Source organism: Haliaeetus leucocephalus, unplaced genomic scaffold (genome assembly GCF_000737465.1).
Source record: "Haliaeetus leucocephalus isolate CR32 unplaced genomic scaffold, Haliaeetus_leucocephalus-4.0 Scaffold228, whole genome shotgun sequence".
In the NCBI taxonomy this organism is placed as follows: Eukaryota; Metazoa; Chordata; class Aves; order Accipitriformes; family Accipitridae; genus Haliaeetus; species Haliaeetus leucocephalus.
In genome coordinates, this window is record NW_010972664.1 from 22,758,148 (window position 1) to 22,778,685 (window position 20,538).

The 20,538-nt window shown below is 39.8% G+C and overlaps 1 protein-coding gene across 1 annotated transcript in view; it reads right to left on the reverse strand.

Annotated features, from left to right (window-relative positions):
- The window catches only part of WARS2 (tryptophanyl tRNA synthetase 2, mitochondrial), a 41,709-nt gene that overhangs the window by 20,614 nt on the left and 557 nt on the right, over positions 1-20,538 (reverse strand). The window lies entirely within an intron of this gene.

Below are 20,538 nucleotides of genomic sequence, written 5' to 3' on the forward strand. Positions count from 1 at the left end.
CCAAGTGGTAGATTCTTTCATCCTTTTCTGCCCCAAAGCTGTATGTTTCTCTTTAGTACATTATCCACTCTGATATAGAAACTCAGGGTCACAGCATAGAGAAATGCAAACATTTTTGTTGTAAACATATGCAATATCCCAGCAGACTGCCATCTTAACTCCCATGAACATTGAAGTCTTATTTTTCTAGCTGCAAAGAACATTTTGAGTGGTGCCTGAAAGAAACCTAGTCCTTGACCCAAAGGTCAAAGAATAATGAAAGAGATTATCAAAGTTCTGAAACTACCTATCTTGGCAGCAATAGAGTTTCAAAAAGGGCTCTACAAAGAAATACTGCTATAGCTCAAGATCACACCTGGAATACTGTGGATGCATCAGTACCAGTAAAATGTCAACATCTGAAGAGAGTTCACAGAGAAGCAGCAAAAAATTATTAAGAAGCTGAGGCTGTGAGCAAAGACTAAAAAGTTCCAAACATGTATAGCTTGGCTAAGTGACAGTTACCACCTTGGAAAGTTTGTTTTCCTGCATCCCAGCCCTTCATCTGACCATTTTCTCAGAGCCCCAAGCTGTCAGCATATGATCAATTACCTCCCCAACCTTTCCAAAGAATTCCCCCATATTCAGAAGCAACTCAGCAATGCTTTATGTGAAAATGCCTGTTACATGCCAAGTTGTAAGAGCATGCAAGACTGCTCGACTTATAAATGAGGGTCCCACCAACCTCAGCAGGGAGTCCCAGTCACAAAGCTGCACAATACAAACCCTCGAACTCTGTTGTGTGGCAGGAACATCAACTTCACTATGCCTCTGGCTGCATGATTTTTTTCCTGCTAAATTTTATAAGCAACATCTCTAACAAAGTAGAGAGAATTCATTTACTGATGTAGTCCATTTTCATTTCTGTGAATTGCTTAAAAATGTATGGCGGAGAAAAAAAAATAATGTAGTCATATAACTACAAAACCACACAAAATGGCAGCAAAAGTCAAGAGTCAAGTGCCATTATTTTTAACTATTAAAAAAAGGACTTCAAATTGACTTAATTCATTTTGACTCAGACTCAAGAATAATGAGAAAGTGTTTCCAAGTGGAACAGGTCTTTATTTTTTTTTTCTAACATGATCTATAGTTCAGAAAAGTCTAGCCCATTTCCTTCAAAATTTGCTGAAAAATTCTCTTTGCTTTCAAAGTAAGCCTGTTTGTCAGATCAAGACAATTTTCTTATCCAATGTTTAAATGTTTGCGCTGACAGGTAAGAGCAGGTTTGGGCTGGCAGCCTGCTAATTTCTCCTGCTCACATAAATGCCTACACATTTAAGTCCAGGTGGTAACCCCCTCACCCCATCCCAAACATCTTCTTGACTTCTAGTATATTCTTGAGTCAGTTTCTAAGTGCTCTTGGAGATCCTCCAGAACAGGAGCTGCAAGGTAGTCACTGCAATGAAAAGCACACCCTCTGCTCCAACAGCAATTCTAACTTCCAGTTCCCGTGCTCCAGTCCTTGACCACCTCTTTTCTCCATTACACAAAAGTGAAATGATGCTACTCAATTCCTTGTTCACCATTTGATGCCTTGTTTTCCTAGGAACCTGCCTCAGAGGATTTATCACCACTCACAGAACTCACTCACCTTCCACTAAGCTACTACCTGGCCCAAGGACTGCAGCCAGCTTCTTGATAACACTGAGAAGGGGCAGGTGCTCACCTAGAGAGGGAGGCATACAGCATCCCAACATACATAAATTAAATGAAGTCTTGTAGAAACTCAAGAAATTCAGGATTCACTAGGCTTCGGAGCTGCAGTTCTATTACTAAGGGCATAGAACAGTTGCTAGGCAATGCAATAGGTCCTTTACAGGCATAACATTTGTCTTTAGCTTCCCATGTTCCTGCTCTTCACGAAAAGAATAAGAACTCAAGAAGAAAACAAGGCTAGAAACAGATGATCACTAAGATGGTGTTCTGCCCATACAGGGATCTCAGAACAGCTGGTGGTTTGTCAGAGCACATTTCCTCTTCTCATCTCCCTCCTCCCCTCACTCAGTTCAAATCCTGATGCTCGTTCCCACAATTATTTCTCTCCACAGTGCTGCCTGCTTTCCAGTGCCCATTTATACGCCTGTTTAACCACACTCTTTTACACAAGCTATAGCTTCTTACAGCCCTACTTTCCATTTTCTTATCAGTTTAATCCCTCCTCTGTTCCTGTATTCTCTTCTTCTTCCACTTGTGCTTTCCACTCCCTGCTTCCCAGAAGAGGTCTTGCATGGTATATCAAGACAGTAAGGAGGCACAGAAAATGCCATATGGTAAGGAAGCTATTACTGCCTTGAATCCAGTGATTTTATATATTTCCTACCTGCACTGTTAGAATAGCTAAGAAACTTCATAATGTTCTAGAAATCCACTATGGATGTGCATCAAATAAAGTATGTTAGGATGACCACGCTAAAGCATGGTGCAGAAACTTGCACATTTTTCAACTGCAGTCTAGACAAAGACAGCATCACCTGAAATGTCTACTGATGTTACTGCTGCTTCTCCCTGGAACCCTGAAGCTAGTGCTACTTCAGTGCAGGAACAGCTCTACCGCCTGGGGTAACTGTTACACCAGAAAGCAGGAATCTCTGTGCAGTCAGCACAGATCAGCTCATGTGCCAATACCTTCACCCAAAAAGAGCTGGCACACTGAGCCTGTGGAGAACAGTTCTGTCTACAAACCTTGTCGGTCCCAAGTCACGCAGACTCCATTTCCCCCCGCAGTCTCTGCTTCTTATGCTTCCCACAACATGTTCGTTATCTGCCTTTTCCTCTTCCCGGATCACTGCCCAGTTTGTAGATTACGTCACTATGAACAAATTGGATGTATTTGGAAAATTACATCCCCTACTTTGAGTACAATATACTCAAATAGATGGTACAAATGCAATAGGCAGTTTGAGAACATTTTTCACCAAGAAAATACAAGACTGATCAATGTCTCAACATAAACCATACATTCAAATTCTGTACTAACTCCAAATATTTAAAGGGTAACAATGAGCTAATTAAAGATTGGTTTATTGTAATACTACATAAGTTAGCATCTGGTGACACACTCCATGTTGGAAAGAAAACAGTACAAGGGAAAGAAAAAGTACAAGGTAAAATGGGCACAGTTTCATATGAAGAGAGAACAAAGTTCTCTGTCTATCCAGTAAAGAGAATACCTGTGAAAGCAAGCATGGCATCTTTAATGGTGCTTGTATGTTCAAATGGTAAACAACTACTCATAAAAGGTTTGTTCAGTATATGGGCAATAAATACCAAGTTAAACATGAGAAACAAACAGTAGCAGTATTATACTGAGTCTAAGCTCAGCAATTACTTAACTTAAAGTATGGAATTTGCAGAAACAAGTAAATCCAATAATGAAAACTGAGCTGGGCTGGATCTGGGTAAAGCACTAGCAAATACATTACAAAGAACAAACCCACTCTGGCTCCCAGCTGAGGGACCAGTTGACTACAAGTCTTTCATCTTTAACTCCTTTGATTCCATTTAACAACATAAAGTACGAGATGTTACAGCAAATAGGGTGGTATGAAATATTCCATTGTGTTAGCAGAAGTCTATATTAAAAAAAGCCCCCACAAAACACCCTTAAATGAATCTTGGATTTCTAGCACTAAAAATATACAGAGAACATTGCTCCTCTGGAGAGAGTTTATGTTCCCTGTTTGTTCGCTCCCTGAGAAGCAGCGGGCAGCATAGCAGCGTGGCAGGGGAGTTCTGCCTGGTACCATGAAATCATGGGGCTGGAATGTGCTTCAATGGAGCTGTTAGGTCAGGGGATGGGAGCTGTGCGCTCGAAAGTACTGGAGTTGGAAAAGGATAAAAACAAAAGGAGTGAAGACTTCCCAGTGGAGCAGAGTGAAAGCCACAAGACATGCAGCTCCAGCCCACAGGCACTCACTCATTCAGACATCTGTAGTATGCACAGTGTGAGCCTGCTGTTCGTATGTTTAACTCTGTGTGGTGTGTGCACCTACACCAGTAGTGCTGCATGTTAATCTTCACTCCTGTTAAAAGCATAGTATCTGACAGATGTTTTAACATCTATTATTTATTTTCTCTCAATAAGACTTCTGTATGGCAATTCCAAACGCCACAGTGCATTTCTCAGCAGCATTTCTAAATGAAGCTTGGCCCAAAACTCATCAAGATTCAGGTGTTCTCTTACCTAACCTCCTTGTTCATGATGAGATAAACAACTGCTGCTCCTTATACCAAAAACCTGTCAACTTCCAAATGCTTTCAAATAATCAGGAATAAGCGTTACATGCTTGTCCCAGAGCAGGATGGCTGAAGTCCGGCCCTGACACCCTGCAGTGTGGCCATATCAATTTTCAATGCAAAAGAGTTGACTGGAAAAGATGATAGCTTCCAAAATCCAATGCTGCTCTCTTGGACCAAAACAGAACTTTTTCTCAGTATGTCCCACTTGTAGTAAGGAGAGCTACAATCGTCAAGGCGTCAATTCAGCAGTCAAAACCACACTCATTCCCCGCTCATGAGACAAATGTTTCAGAACTGGAGAACACACCAAAGTTGCCAGAGTTAAGGAAAAGACCCATGCAGATCAAAACGTCCTACGTCACTAGCCAGTTCTTAGTACCCTCACTATACCTTTCATGTTTAGCTTTATGAGTTCTGTGAGTGCTGAATACAAGTATTTACCTGTTGAATACATGTATTTGCCTGGCACGGTCAACAGAAAACTGCTTCTCAAATATGTAGTAAAATCAGTCATAATACAGTTCCTCCACTTCACAAAGAGGTTACACAAATAAAATCAAGTGAAAGCATTCACAGGACTTAAGTTTTCAGAGCCTCTCTTCTTTATAACTCCACATAAATATTGCCATCATACACTTGAAATGACAGCAGACAAGCTACAATTACAAGGGAACCTTATGCCTACTCTTTCATCTCTGTGAGTTTTAAAAACAGAAAAAGCTAGCACCCATGCAAGGAGGTAGGAGAAAGCTGCCAACAGACAGGCAACTCTCAGGATTGCTTTCTCCTTTTAATTTGGTATAGGAAAACATTTATACAATTATGTAAAAGTATACATAAACATTTGGCTGGTTAGAGTCCAGTTTAAACCTATTATTTAACGCAACAGACCATAAGATGATGACATTAATCCCACCCTAGAAGTATAGAGGCAGTATATCTCAGCTTCTCAATCTACCCAGTGATGGGGGAGACGGACACTTATATTTTCAAGACTCCCATCAGCCAGATATAGAGATATAAAAATCAAATCCCAAAGAGTCTTTTGCTAATTGTATCCTTTGAGTAACTGAAGGTTAAGGACAAAGCTTCAGACTAATTAATTTCTTTGGACTTTGTTCATAAATCTATCCCAGCAAGCTAACTGATCGGAGATAGGCTTATGCCTCTCTATAATGTATTTAACAAATACTTCCATCTTTAATTTAAAAAAAAAAAAAAAAAAAAAGACTTGCTCACAAGCTCACCTTTGGGCTGAAACACATGCAAGAGATTTCAGACCCCAAAAATATGCTGTTACAGAAAGTTATAACAGTATTACAACAGCAGCTGTACAATAGCAGCTGCAACAGACATCACCCCACAACCCACAGTGGTGGTTACTATTCACATGCTATAGCATTTAGCCGCTCTGCTTTATTTTAACAGCTATTTAGTCAGGGCAGAACAGGTGAAGAGCCAAGTGAGATCTGCAGCATCAGAACTAATTCTAAACACAGGTGGTGGGCACGACGGAGAGAGCAGGAAGTCGACAGGAGAATCACTGCTGACATCTACGACAGGAAAGATTGATGGCTTCCCTCTCTAGTTTTCCCCACTGTGTAGGCACGCAGGGGGTGGGGGAAAGGGACGGAGAAGCTGCTGTGCTGGCGACATAACACACCACACAGCCTCTACAGCACCAGCACTGATTAATGAGACTGGAACAACTCAGGAAGCAGCAAAGGATCATTCACAGACTTTGCTCTTCTTGTTATAATTTTATCCGTGGTGGTTCATTTCACCCTAGTTGTCCCAAAATGAAGCAAGCTGAAATTTGCCAGAGGAAAAAGAAAATGTGAAAGTCAAAGGGAAGAAAGACCAGCATTAAACAAAACACAGACATGAGTAAAACATACAAATTGGAAAATTTGAAATTTCAAACATGAAGATCCGCCCAACAGGGATCAAAAAGGGAAGACACTCCCCCCTCCCCCCGCCGAAACTTGCCTCAACCTCAGAGACAAAAGAAATTCTTTGGCTGACAAAAGTTCCCCAACTACTGCATCTTTTGCATCTGTCTACAATTTTTTTTATTTCCCTCATTAATACTTTGCAACTTCAAAGCTCTCATTCCTAAAATGATACGCTCGCCTATTAATATTGGCTTAGCAAAACCTGTCTTCAGACAGCTATTAAGCAGCAAAATGAAGGGAAACCAGACGAGTCAGATTTTACTAGCTAAAGCATAAATTTTAAAGCCTAATTGGGACAATTTAAGTGTTAATGTTATTAGAGATAGAAAAAAAACTTAAGGAAAAGGGAAACTTAGAAGCAGTCTATGTACTACAGACTTTGCTTCATTTATTGCTTTTTAAGCAATTACTTCTCAGCAGACTTGCTGTAGAAAACTTTAAAACGTGTTTATCTTGATCTGGTAATCCAATACATCAAATTCATCTGGTACAAATGCTATTTCGTCATGCTTAATTCTTAAATTAGGGATTAAAGATCTAACGTCAAATTAGAAGGAAATATATTTAGACCAGAGCAAGTTTTCAGATAAATAGCTTCTGAGAAAGGATTAACTCATTGCCCAGAAACTGAACTATATTAAGATTTAAACAGCACTGCCTGGTACCCTTTTCTTGAATGTCAAATGCATTTATATTTAAACCTAAGTAAGATTTTAATATTTATATTTAAAATCAGAAACACATTTAAAGGAGGAACATTCACAGCACATACTAACCCCACCCTATAAATTTAACTCTGCCCTCTAGGGCTAGCAAAAGAATACAGTATAACTGCATTTGGGTTAGGCTGCCCTCTCATGCTGCCTTGTTAAAGATGACTAAGCAAATGGATCCTTTAATGTGGTATGCTGCGTCCCGCAAATGTATCCTCTCATTTGCCTTTATGAGCTCCACGTGCCACTCAATGTGCTAGTGACAGCTGTACTGACAGACGCAAGGATTATCTACAGCAGGTTGCCGCAGTTCACACCGCCACGCAACAGAAGGTACCTCTGGACCGGAGGCAACCACGGACCCTTCCCTCCCGTGCCGAGTGAAATAGGTTATACAAACTCTGGCTAGGGGACTTTTGAGCAGCCAGCAGTCTACAAAACAGAAGAGCTGGCTCAAGTACTCTGCAGAGGTTCTAGGACAAGAAGCGGTGATAACATCTGACAGAGCGGGAAGGGTTTGTGCACAGCCGGTGAAGGAACCAAGTACTGGGTCTGCATGCAGCCAACGGTGCTCACCAATCTTATTCTAAACCACGATGTCTTCCTTAGCAAGGACACAGCCTAACAGTCTTATTTTTTTGTGCTGTGCTCCCTCCCTACAGTTCTCCACATCACCTGGAAGGACAGCATGTTACAGCTCCTGCTCAAAGCTGAGCAGTTACAAAGAGCAGGTCATACGCACACTGACACATGCACTACTTCTGCACCTCCCAGTTTTCAAAGGCTTACACAGAACTGCAATTAAAGGTCTCAGATGGTCCGAGACAGGCAGCAGCCTATCAGTCCTAACCCTGCATCAACGATCCTCAAACCATTTACTTCCCTTTTTTAAGCTAAGGCAATAAAGCTTCTCCAATCAAACTACCTAACCACAAACATTAACTGCAGGCCTTATCAGCCCATTTCACCCAGACTCAGTGAAAGGGTAAAGGACTTAATAACCCTAGGTTCTTACTACCACACAAGTAAGGTGCTAAGAGAGAAACCAAATTAGTGCCTCACTGACAGGAGGCTGCAGCAGGAGCTAAGTGTGCTGAACTATCAGCAGGACCATTCTGGCCAGCCAGGCAAGGAATGAAGGTCAGGCCAGTTCAGTACATGCTGCTTCCAAATCCATTAGATGACACACACAATGCTCAAAGCTGAAAATTTGATAGTTTGAGTACTGTAGGCATTGCTTGGAGAAGATGGCACAAGGGAAAAGGCGAGGGAGAAGAGACACAGACTTATTACACTGTAGAGAACACCCCTAAGACACAAATCCATAGAAAAACTACTTTACTGTTCATTGAACAGTGTGGCTGAAGTAGCAGCAATCAAATTAAAATTTGAGGGCACAGATGCCTTCTGGAAACAGTTCTTCGAAGCACCCACCAGGTCTGCCTTCCTCCTGATCCAGCTGCAGCCCCGTGGGCCGGCAGAAAGCACACTGGCACAGCGGCAGCAGCCCAGGGAGCGAGCAGAGAGTCTCAAGCTCCGCTCTGGGACCTCACCTAAGTGGAGTTACTCCCCATCAGTCAGCTTAACTTCAGTTCTTGGAAAAATACAGGAACAAATAAAGAACTTACAAGAAATTACAGCTATAAACAGCAGACAGCAGTATTTCTCAAGAACTAGTGATGTCAGATCACTCAACCTTCTATAGCACAACAGATGCTAAAATGGAGAAGTACTACAGGTTATATCCTGATTTTCATTAAGTTCCAATATTATCTCAGTTTCCCACAAGCTAAAGAAATAGCACCTCAAACATAATATATGCTGTGGGTGGAACTGGACAGACAGAAAAAAACCCAAATGGCACTTATTGATGGCTTATAGTGGTTGTGGAAAGATATACCAAACACAGTTTTACAGGGTTTTCTGTTGGGTCAAGTATTATTTAATATTTTAATATCTTCATGAGTAATCTGGATGATGAAATAAAGAGTATTCATTAAACCTGCAGATGACACCAAGGTGGAAGGATGATAAGGGCTCAAAATTATATTGACAAAGTGAAGAAAGAGTCTAAAAAACCAGGATGCTATTTCCCCAAAGGTACCTGGATCTATACAGAAAGGACTACTCAACTGCCCAAACACAGGAAGGAGAACAGCTGTCCAGGCAACAACTGTAGAACAGGATCTGGAGTTTGTACCATTTTAGAAGGCGAGTATGAATCAGTATCATGCTACTGCAAAACCACCACTTGTACAAAATACAGCAAAAGTTGCACAGGAATATATGAACAGGGTTAAAATCCAGAAGACACAAAACAATTTACTCATCCAACTCAGGATGGCTTCAAGCTGGAGCACTGGGAGATGTTTTAGGTCCTGTGTTTCAAAACAGTGGTAGAAAAGAGGCCATAGAAGTACAGTCAAGTCCAGTGAAAGACCTCAGAAATAAGACTATGGAGGAAAGCCTGAAAGAACTGAGGTTTAGTCCAGTGGAAGGAAGACTGTGGAGTGACAAGGTCTTAAACATGCCTTAAATATGTAGCCTTCCACATATGACTTTTGGGACCATGGTTAATAGGGTAAGAAACAATGAGCTTAAGTTGCAGTAAGAAAGATTCAGACCAGATGTAAAGAAAACTTTTCAACAGTAAGAAAACATTTCAGAAGAGTGCTTAGAGAGGTTCTTTATTAAAAAAAAATAAAAAATACATGAGAGTGTTGATAAAGATGTAGGGGCAGCTGATTTTTATTTTGGGCCAGGGAAGAACCAGATCACCTCTAGTTGGGTCTCTTCTGGTCCTCTGAGCCTATGACCTAATATAGGCATGATTAACATCAAAATGCAACGACCAAAGAGGATGGAAGAGAAATTAGACTTCTATTTAGATAGGCTAGATCTCATGGCATTTTAAGATTAAAGTCTTTCTACCTGCATTTAACAAAATTTAAGAATTGAGGCCTTCTCACAGGTAGCAGCTGAACACTGATATGCTTTGAAAAACCACTCCATGTTGTCAAGAGATGTGAAATACAGGTGAACATTTAATACTTGTAAACTGGTATACACCTACATTCAGAAGCGTACACTACTTTAATAGAATAAAACTGATAGCAACAAGTGAAGAATTAGTGCTCATTTTGCTATGATACAGGCATTACTGTCAAAATGTAGAGAAAAGTGTATTGTATTTCTAACTTATAAACATAGGTTATTTGATATATGAAATGTTGATCTTCTAAGTTAATAAATGAAACCATTTTAAGTACCGAAAACATCACAATCTTAAAGCAAAACAAAAAGCTAAAGAATGCCCCCATAACTAAATACTTCCCTCCCAGAGAAATTAAAGAAGTTTTATGTTTTTGATCACAGTAGTATCCAAATCTCTTAAAAACATCTGATCACTTTTGCTCCTTCTCTGACCTCTAGCTGAAAGAGAGTTTATTTTATTTTTTTATATATTTTGTTCAAGTGAGGAGTCTGCTTGCTACCAAGATTGCCCTATGGGATATAAACAAAGACTATCGACTTACATCTAGAGGGATGTTTTTTAAAAAATATTTTTTGTTTGGAATTACTATGTTTCTTCAGAATATTGTCCTAGAAACTCAGAGAGTAGTTCATTTCCTCTCCATTATTTTATTTGGCAATTTCCTGTAGCAATGAAAAGTTGGCTTCATTTCACATGGGGCCAAAATTAACACAGCTGTTCAAAAACTTTCACCTTGTGGTCACTGCCTGAAATTCATCTGAGGTGAAAAGGAAAGTTTTAAAACCACCTGATGGCTGCTGAGAGGCCTTAGGATGTGGAAGTCTCAGCAAATTCCCTAATGGTGCACACATGCACAAAGAAAATGCTACAGCTGGTCCTCCTTGTCTATGCTGAAGAGAATTCTATCAATTTAAATGTTTTCAACATAATAATCATACTCATATCAGGGACTTTTACAGAATTTAAAAAACTTTCTGAAGACAGACAATACTTACAGACTATATTTAAACTGGTTTTATCAGTGCAGGTTGGTCCTGAAATCACCAGAATGGGCTGTTTCCACAGAAAGGACAAACAATGGATGAGGAACAGATGAGGGGGACAAAGACAGAGAGGTTCATTTGTGCTCAGGTCTTGCCCTCCAAGAGGATGTAGCCAAGGCATGTTCCTGTGTCCAGGAGCACAGAAGCTCATCTGGATGCCCTAGTTCAGATACAAGTAGTGACCCCAAGAAGTAAAGGATCAATAAAAGCTATAGTCTCTTCTTAAGGAATTTAATCTAAGGTTGAGTTGAAGACAGGATGAGTGTAGTGTCTGTATTTCCATTGAACAAGCAGACTGAATTTACGACTGATGAAGTTTTCTGCATACAGAGCAAATTCTTTGCTTACACAAGAAGAAGTTCTTGTAGAACTGATATCTAACGAGCACTAGCATCTTCAGCCACTAGCACAATAAAATGCTGCTTAAAAAAGTCTGCCCCTTGGTCACTAGGATCTAAGGAATGTAAAAACAAAAGCAATACAGGTAAGGATTTGTAGCAGTACAATTAAGGGTTATCATGTTTGAGACCTAAAGTACGTAGAAGTTTATAGAACATTACCTGTGAGACTAGAATGGCCACAGCACACACCACCCAAGTCACAGCAAACGGTAGTTACGGTCCCACTTATTACATACCTTGAGCCCAGAAATGTCAAATTACAAATTCCCTAGTTCATGTGTGACACTCACTGCTTTGTTTTAAAGATGAGCTCTCCCCTGCTAATTTACTTGTATTATTCAAACTGGCCCACAGGAAGCCAGACAATTACCAACTCTCAATTTGGGTGTACCCTTTGGAGTACGTTAGTGTAAAAGCAGCTGACTATTTGTACTGCAGGTATCCCAGAGTTGTGTAATATACCATTTTCCTCTGAGTACTGGCAAGTATTATACTAGAGGCTTACAATCAATGTTGCATGGCCAACTGTAAAAACGTCCCTCTGAAGGGAGTGACAGCACCTTTGGCTGTTCTGACCTGGCTTAATGCTTGCTGAACATGCAAAGTGCTGACATTGCTTTAACTCTTCCAATATGGTTATCTTGCAGAAAAAGAAACCAAAAAAACAGTGGAAGTGTATGAAGAGTGGAATGTGTACTCATTCTTGGTGGCAGCAATTACATGGGCTAATTTGTTGCCAGCAGAGATGCAAAATGAGATTCGGTCAGGAATTCAGAGGGCTGGACCCCTCATTCCCTTTACATAAGCAACAAAGAGGCTTTGAAATGTTTGAAACTGTTTTGTTCTTCCATACAAACGGAAAGCACCCTATGGATGCCTATTAAGTAAAGTCTTTCCACATCTTGGCAAGTATGTGATTTCAAGAAAAATATTTGCAAATGGATAACCCAATTCAAGTAGAAGTCAAAGACCACCTTTGAAAGAAACTTTGATGTGGCTATAAAAAATTATATTTAGGAAGGATAGCATAACATGGTTCTGTCATCAAAAGTTTGTACCTCCTCATATTTCTTTGCTGTTGTTAATGTAAAAAGCCACGCCAGTAAGCAAAAAAGTGAATGCCCATGAGACCTAGGATTAAGGCAGAATCCCTGAAAAGAACTGTTCCTGCTGTTGGATAAGCTCAAAACAGGCCACGTAGCAATCTCACTGCCAAAAGACAGGGATATTAGAGTATCTACAAGTGTGAAAGCAAGTGACAGAAATAGTTGCTATGTGAATCTTTGGTGAGATCATCAGGAAACCTGGAGTCTTTTATTAACAGGGAAATGTTGCTGTATCTTTTCCAAGGCACAGCTAACATGGCAGATTCCAAAGTCTGAACTATGCACCTGGCAAAAGTAAAAAAAAGATAATGTGAGCCTAGGAAGTTGTGAAGATGCTAGCAATTCATTTTTTGGATGCTGGCCAACAACCTTCCAAATGAGATTAATAGTTCAGCATCCAGATTGTGAGGAGGACACTATGAAGACCAAGGTATAATATTTGATTGTCACTGAGTGTATGTGACCAGAAATGACAGTTGATGGGATTCAAAACTACATATACTCCATCTGTCAGAGTGGGAGAATGTATACAGTTTCATCTCACTTTAGCTTCTGAATACTTCTGGGAATTAGAAGAGTTATACAGGAGCTCTGAGCCTCAAAAATGGAAACTTAGCACTATCCAACCCTGGGATCTTTCTGCGCAGGAACGTAAATATTAACACCCACCTAAGTAGGTGATCTAGATGAGCTATTTCCCACTTGGAAATATCAACAAGAAGCACTTAATTCACCTTCTAATGTGCACTGTAAGGCTCCAAATCCCTCATCTATAAACAAGGTAGTCTAAACAAAAAAAAGTTCCTAGTCTGTACAGTTATGAAAGTGCCATCTAAATACAAATGAAGCATAGCAGGGTTTTATCTGCCTGGTTATGAAGATAACATCAGCATCCTGGCAGGAGTTTATAACATGACCTATGTGCAAGACCATGAAAATTGAGGAAACCCCTGTTAGTGCTCCCTCCACACAACACTAATTCTTCATTCAGATATTGTGCAGACATCACCAAAGCAATTGGGTAAACTTCACCTTTCCATTACTTCTGCCAGCTCCAAGAAGTAGAACCAAGCCCTAGCACAATTCGAAGAACTCGAAGTTAAAAGTAAAAGCAGACATTTCACTTCTGGTAGCAATCATCACATTTCAGCCCAAGAATGAGGGAAATGAAAAAGTAAGTATATATACTTCATTGTATATTTGTGTGTGTGTGTATACATATATGCAAATATATATATATTTCCTTTCCCTAGCAGTGAGAACTTCAGCACACTCTCAAGGTGGACATCTCTGGGGCAAAAATGTTTGTAATCCTGTCCAATGGATACATAGATTTGCCTGATACAAGAGAAAATTATAAAAATCTGCTATGTGATTTGTCTGAGTTGGGGACTCCAAGAATGGTATTGTTACAGTCAACAGCTCAAATAACCAAAAGGAAAACAATTCCAATTCACTACTCACGAACTCAGCAGAGCTCAAAAAATATACGATCTAAGGTGACTTAACTGACTTAATGTTTAGGGGTTTTCTTCACTTCAACTTCTGATCCTACTGTAACTCGAGTCAACTCCACAAAATGTTTGTTCATCTAACCCTAGAGTCCCAGCATAAACCACAACTTGTGTCATGGAAAAAGTAATTGTTGAATGTCTAGAATAGCACTTGCTGTATTAGTAAATGGAAATTCTATCTGCCAATGAAACAGCATTAAAACAAGACCCCCAGTCTGCGGTCTAGAGACAGAGGTGATCCACTACAGACTGTACAATTCACAGTATGTTTGTCCAACGTATGCACCAGAGAAATTTACACAAAACTTCAACATCCAGGACTGCCAGAGTAGCATCTTTCATTAAACTCACTGTACAAAAACAAGTTAATGAAAACAGAAGTCTCTCAAGAGAAAAAACAGGCTCCACCAAGAGACTGAAAGCAAGGACCAGAGGGGGAAAGAATGGTGGGACTCTACCCAAGCCCTGCCAAGAATAAAGGGCTGTTTCCTGCTAAAACAATCTACGTTTGCCAGACTTTATTGTTAGAACTCCATTATGGAAATGAATAGGACCCGTTCACGCCTCAAAGATCCTTCATTTCTGTCTACAATGGGGGCTCTCTCCTGTGCAGCTACAACAGTGGCCAAAATTCACTAGAGACAAGGCATTAAGCAAGGCAGATCAGGAGAAGGCTCTCTATGACTGGAAGGTCTAATAAATCTGTGTGGAAATCTGAGTTCTCTCAAACCCAGTAAAGACCCAAGAAATGTATATTCTCACTGCATACTAACTTCCTTTCAGCTCTGAAAATGATACACAAGCTAATGGTTTCATTCTGGCATAGAGAACACTTCCAATGCTTTATCTGAAAGATAAGCCAGTTTCCCTAAAGGATTAAACATAAGTTATTTAGTGATTAAAATAAAAACAAATGACTGGTTAAGAAAGAATTCCATTCCCACCTGGATAGGGGACACTAGAGGTCTAATCCAAAGGCTGGAACATGTTGCTAAATCCAGCTGGCTTCAGGAGCAGTCAGGTAACGAAATAACTTCCAGCATCTCTGCCCAACAACAATAGTCAAAAAAAGTTAAAATTCAGGAAAACAGGAATTAAAAAAAAAAAGTTACCAATTTCTACACATGAACCTACATAGCAGCTACTTGTATTTCAAAAGCATTTCTCAAGTCACTTAGATCTTCCTAAAGGTCCTGTAGATTATAACATACTGAACAACCCCATACTGGACACCAGGAAACAGCATGGGTCTTTGCTGTCTAACAGGTATCTGCATTTCCAGCTTTTTTTCTGAGTCAAAAGCACTTTGCTACTTCCAAACTTCATGGTCTCTGGAAGAAAAAGATGCTACACTGGGGACTGTCACAATCATAAATCCAAGGCAGGCACTTAAAAAACTGTCTGCTCATCCATCAATCTCAGTACACGACTGCCTGGACAGACGTTCTGAAGTTGACCTGCTGCAGTAACCTGTGTATGTGTGCAGCTTGTTACATGCATCTGGGGACTCATTTCATTAATGGTTAACAAAGTGACCCTTACATGACAGCAACAAATTCAAGATGGGAACATGGATGCTTTTAAATTGTTTGCATTTCATTCATAATACACCTGAATGATACTAAAAATTGAGCTCTCTCTCCCACTATAGTTTTAACTACAATCTTTGAAATCCTTAAGGATTAAGGCCTAGTAATTTCATTTACTTCCTTTCTCCAGAACCCATATGGTAACTATAGCTAAAAATTTTAAATTTGCAGTCTGGGGAAAAGCATTTTAATGGTCTCCTCCAAAACAACCCTTCAATTTTTATCTAACTGCCTTTTTCACAGCCATCTTCATTAAAAAATATGAAACATGACCAGCCATTAACATGACTAGCACAGTAACAATGGAGTGATCAGGTGGCCTGAATACAGAAAGAACAATACTTCCTCAAAAAATGAATCAAATTTCATCAGAGCCAACCAGTCTGAAGATCTCTTCTTAAAGTACTGAGAATACTAGCCAGAATCATTGAGGTTCACAGAGGCCTAGCAAAGGATCAGAAGACCAAAAAAGGACAAATGTCATTCCTGTCTCCAAAAATACAGGCAAATAGGAGCAGTCTGGGAGGTAGTCTGCTTAGCATCAATTCTCAGTGAACAAAAAACATCTTTTGCAATTCCCTAGAAGATAACTAGAGGAAAACAACAGCAAACATGGATTTGTTAAGAGCAAAGCATGCCAGATTAGTCTAACTTTGGCCTCGAGACCCACTAGGCTATCACAGTACAGGAGGACGCAGTAAATGCATCTTGATTTTAGCACCTCCTTTGGTCACAAACTGTAAAGCAAGCTAGAGAAACTACAGGGATTTATCCTGTGGCATTTTTTTTTTTTTCAGATATTAACTCAGGTAAAGAAACAGGAACATTCCTAAATGAGCTGCTAAGATTACCAATATGTTGGCTAAGATTCTTTGGATTTGGAGGTCTTGTACTTGCAGTGGTCCTGACTAAACATTCACCAGAGATGTCTTCTGTGCAGCACTCACCGTGAGGCAGAAGCAGCATTCTTGGGCTGTGGGACTCAAACCAATCTTTTCTTTGTACAACCTGAACAGTGCCTGCTAGAGTCACTGTCCCGAGTTTCATTACAGCAAACCCAACTCTGAGTGCCAGAAAAAACCCAATCAAATTCTAGCACCAAAGAGGAAAGGGAAGTATTTTGTGTTAAAAAATACCAACTTTTGTGGCTGGAAGATGCGGTTCTGCATCACATAAAGCTAAAAGAGAATCCACGTCCCAATGCATCACTCCTGTGAAAGCTGACAAGAGATGAAGGTTGTGGGACATCAAAATGTACAGCTTAGCAACAATACAGCCATTGTAATAGATCATGTGTGAAGGCCAGGGAAGGCTTACCTATCAAAGAGGGAAGACCAGGGTAGGAGAAAAGGCAGCAAAATGAGAGGTTTATGTTTTCTTTAAAAGATGCTCTCAGGAAGAAAAGCAACATAGATATTAGATTATTCTTACAATAACTGTAACAGTGATAACTACTTTGCTACTAGAAAAGCAAAATGGTGCCAAAGACTCCTGTCTCCTTCTTGAAGGCAAGTAACATCTAAAAGCAGGCCTCCAGCTGGGAGCCTGGAAAGCCATCTAGTGATGCATGACACTCTATGATCAAAAGCAAGAACTCATCATTCTTCTGCTTCACTGGGGTAACACTGAAGGTAGTAAACTACCTTCTGGTATGTCTCAAACATACTGTGCAGCAAGAGCTATGTAGATCAGAGAGTCTGAAGGGGGTATGTGCAATGCTAACTAGGCTCCTCTCTGAACAAATTAGAAGTCCATTATGGGGTATAGAGGAGAAAAAGAGATACCCTGTCCAAGAGCTTGAGTTCACACCAATACAGAAATGCTCCACAGTTAGTCACTGGCATTTGTAGTACTGCTGATAGGTAAGATTTTCTTCCCTAATCACCTAAGCACAAACAGCCCCTTATCTTTACTTCATTCACTTAGATTTTTTTTTTTTCCCCATCAGCAGCTGTTACAGTTAGGAATGAAGGTCTGAATTGGAGAAAAAAAAGTCTACACAGGCTGGGATTCAACCACTGGCCACTTGCGATCTTAAATGATTTGGCTTTGCAACAATGAGACTACAGAGAGATTATCAGTTGAAGATACTGATGTAACAGCTAACCCATGAAATTTGCTGACACAATGTGAGGCCTGATTTAGTAAGATTTAAGATATAACTGAACACTTACATTGATAGCAACAACTTCTAGAGCTTTGCTGACAGGACTAAACCTAATTCATATTTTATCAGGTCATAGACCAACAGCTGACTGACTCACCTTAGATTAAATTTTCCTACTGACAGGTTATGCCATAGCTGGATTTCTCAGAATTTTATCAGTAACTCCCTGGAGTACCTGTTAGTTGCCATTTTTAAGAGTGTTACCAAAGGAACAGACTTGATGAAATGACTTTCTATAACCCTGGCTTAGAGACCACTGAAGAACAGTAAATCAAGGAATTTGAAAATAAGCTCTTAAAAGTCAAGATACCCAAAACATAATTAATCTCTCCAACAAAATACTACTTTCTTCTTAACCACATGTCTATATATTCTAGTTGTGCACTAGAAATATGTATGAGAATTATAGAGGAACTTTTCCACAGCATGATAAATCCAGCATAACTATGCACTACAGTGAAACAAAGCTGAAACCACAGAAATTACATCTTCTAATAACTATGACTGCATTATCAAATGCTTCAACATCAAAACTATAAGGGTAACAGTAGATATATACTGCTCAAGCTTGAAGACAAACACATTTCCAGCTTGAAATTTGAATATTCCTCATTAGCACACAGCAAATACATGATCTGCTCCAAGCTGCCTGCCATAATAGCTGAACTACTCTGAAGTCCAGTCTGGCAACATGAACAGCATAAATTAGGAAGACAGCTTTTTTTTCTTCAATTCTTTTGAAGAAGCACTGAAGTACCACTTCAATTCAGTGCAGTTCTTTTCAGATAGACCTAAGAGGGCACTTACAGTGAGAGAGGAAAGTGACAAAAGCTCACAGCGTATTGGACTTGCAAATTTAAAATCAGCAAAACAACTTAAATTAGTACTGTTATCTGGGGGTGGGCGGTATGAAGTTACATAACCAGGACTAACTTTGGGCTTCTTGTTTTTTAAATTAAAACATTTAAAGAGTAATGGGAAGGAAGTACATTCTTAGACCTATCACATCTAAAGGACATCAGGTAACAGTAACCAGGTGACAAAGCACCTAATGAGTAATCTTGACCTGACAGGCAACTCAGAGGTGGCAAGGAAGTTCATGTCAGAGTGAGTATTAAGATATAATAGAGCCAAGTTCCCTCAGAGCAGATTTCTCTATTACACAAGATAAACCAGAACCCTTTGCTAGAGGAATGAAGGCAGGGGAGGGTGGGTACCTGCTAGGATATTGAACAGATCCCGAAGAGCCACCATGAGTAGCTGGAAGAATAAGCATATACAAACCCTCTCAATATTTTTCAAGGAACTTTGTAGTTCTTTTCTAAAAATAAAGAGTGGTTTGAGGCATCTTTGCAAGATCTGCATGTTGCTTGCTTTGGCAAACATATTACAGGGACAGTGTAACTGTTCAGATTTGAAGCCTTAAAAACCTAGCAAGATTTAGGTACACATAAGTGAAATGCAATCAAAGCATCTGAAGGAATGGAAACACCCAACAAGCTCATTGAGTATGCCATGTCAAGACTCCTTAAGTCTTCTATATGGTTAAATTTCAAGGTAGTCTTATACACAAATGAATTCTGAAACAAAAAAATATAAGCAGAAACCTTACCTCTGCCTCACAGTAACACCTAGTAGGAAGCAGACAGTAACTAAGTAAAATATCGGTTATGAACATTTCATATGGGATAACAGGTTCTCCCTCTTTTCCCTCTCACTCTGCCTCCTCAACAGAAAGGGCAAAATTGAGGTAATTTGCACACTATTAGCTGTCCTGACAACTAACTGAAATATGCCTTAATTTCTTAAGTTTAACCTTAAGAATCCTAGTTATGAAGTAACACAAATATTCCTGAAACTTGTAGTTTACCCAGACTCCCCACTACATACATCAACTTTTTGTGTACTAGTGTATGTTTTAGCTTGAAATTCTCAGAATAACAACTCCGTGGTTGAGGGTAACAGAGTTCAGTTGCTGCAAGGTCACAGACAGCACAGATAACACCAATTAATCGAAAGCTATCTTTCATCTTCTACATACCCTATCTGCTCACAAGCAACTGACACCCATTCTGGAAAAAGTGTTCCATTACAGAAACATTGCATACCATTCAGGATTTGGATGATATATGAACATGAGCATGATTTTCATGAAAAAGCCAATTGTCCAGCTAAGGGAAACAAACATTCACTAAAATGATGCAACATTAGTACTACTGTTATCACATTGTTTTAATAAATAATTATTCGAGTCATTTTAAAAACAAGACTACAAGCTACATAAAAATTTAGACTGGTGAGGCAAATAATTTAAAGACAGAAAACTTTATGAAGGAGGTTGCCTACAACCACATGCTCACCAAATATATTCCTACCTGACTTGGCCGACTGCTTAGGGTATCTTCCCAAATACAATCAATTGCTCCTTTATTTCGATTTTGTAACAGAATTGGGGGGGGGGGAGGCAAGTTCCTGTTCCTTATGGTGACAATGAAAATCCCAAATGTGTGAAGCAAATTTAACCACTACCACACCCCACCAAAGCTGTGTAAATACCAAGGCGGAGGGCTGACATACATACTCTAACTAATGTTCAGGCACCTATGCGGTTTTTTTTTTTTTTCTCTTGGAGAATACATAAGTTTGTAGCCTGTAGCTACATTTAAAATCGGAAGATAATGCTCTAGGGAAAAAAACTAAAGACCAAGGCTGAACAACCTCCACTGGTACCTCAGCGCTCGAACGACCACCAAGACACGGACCAGCCGCTGAAC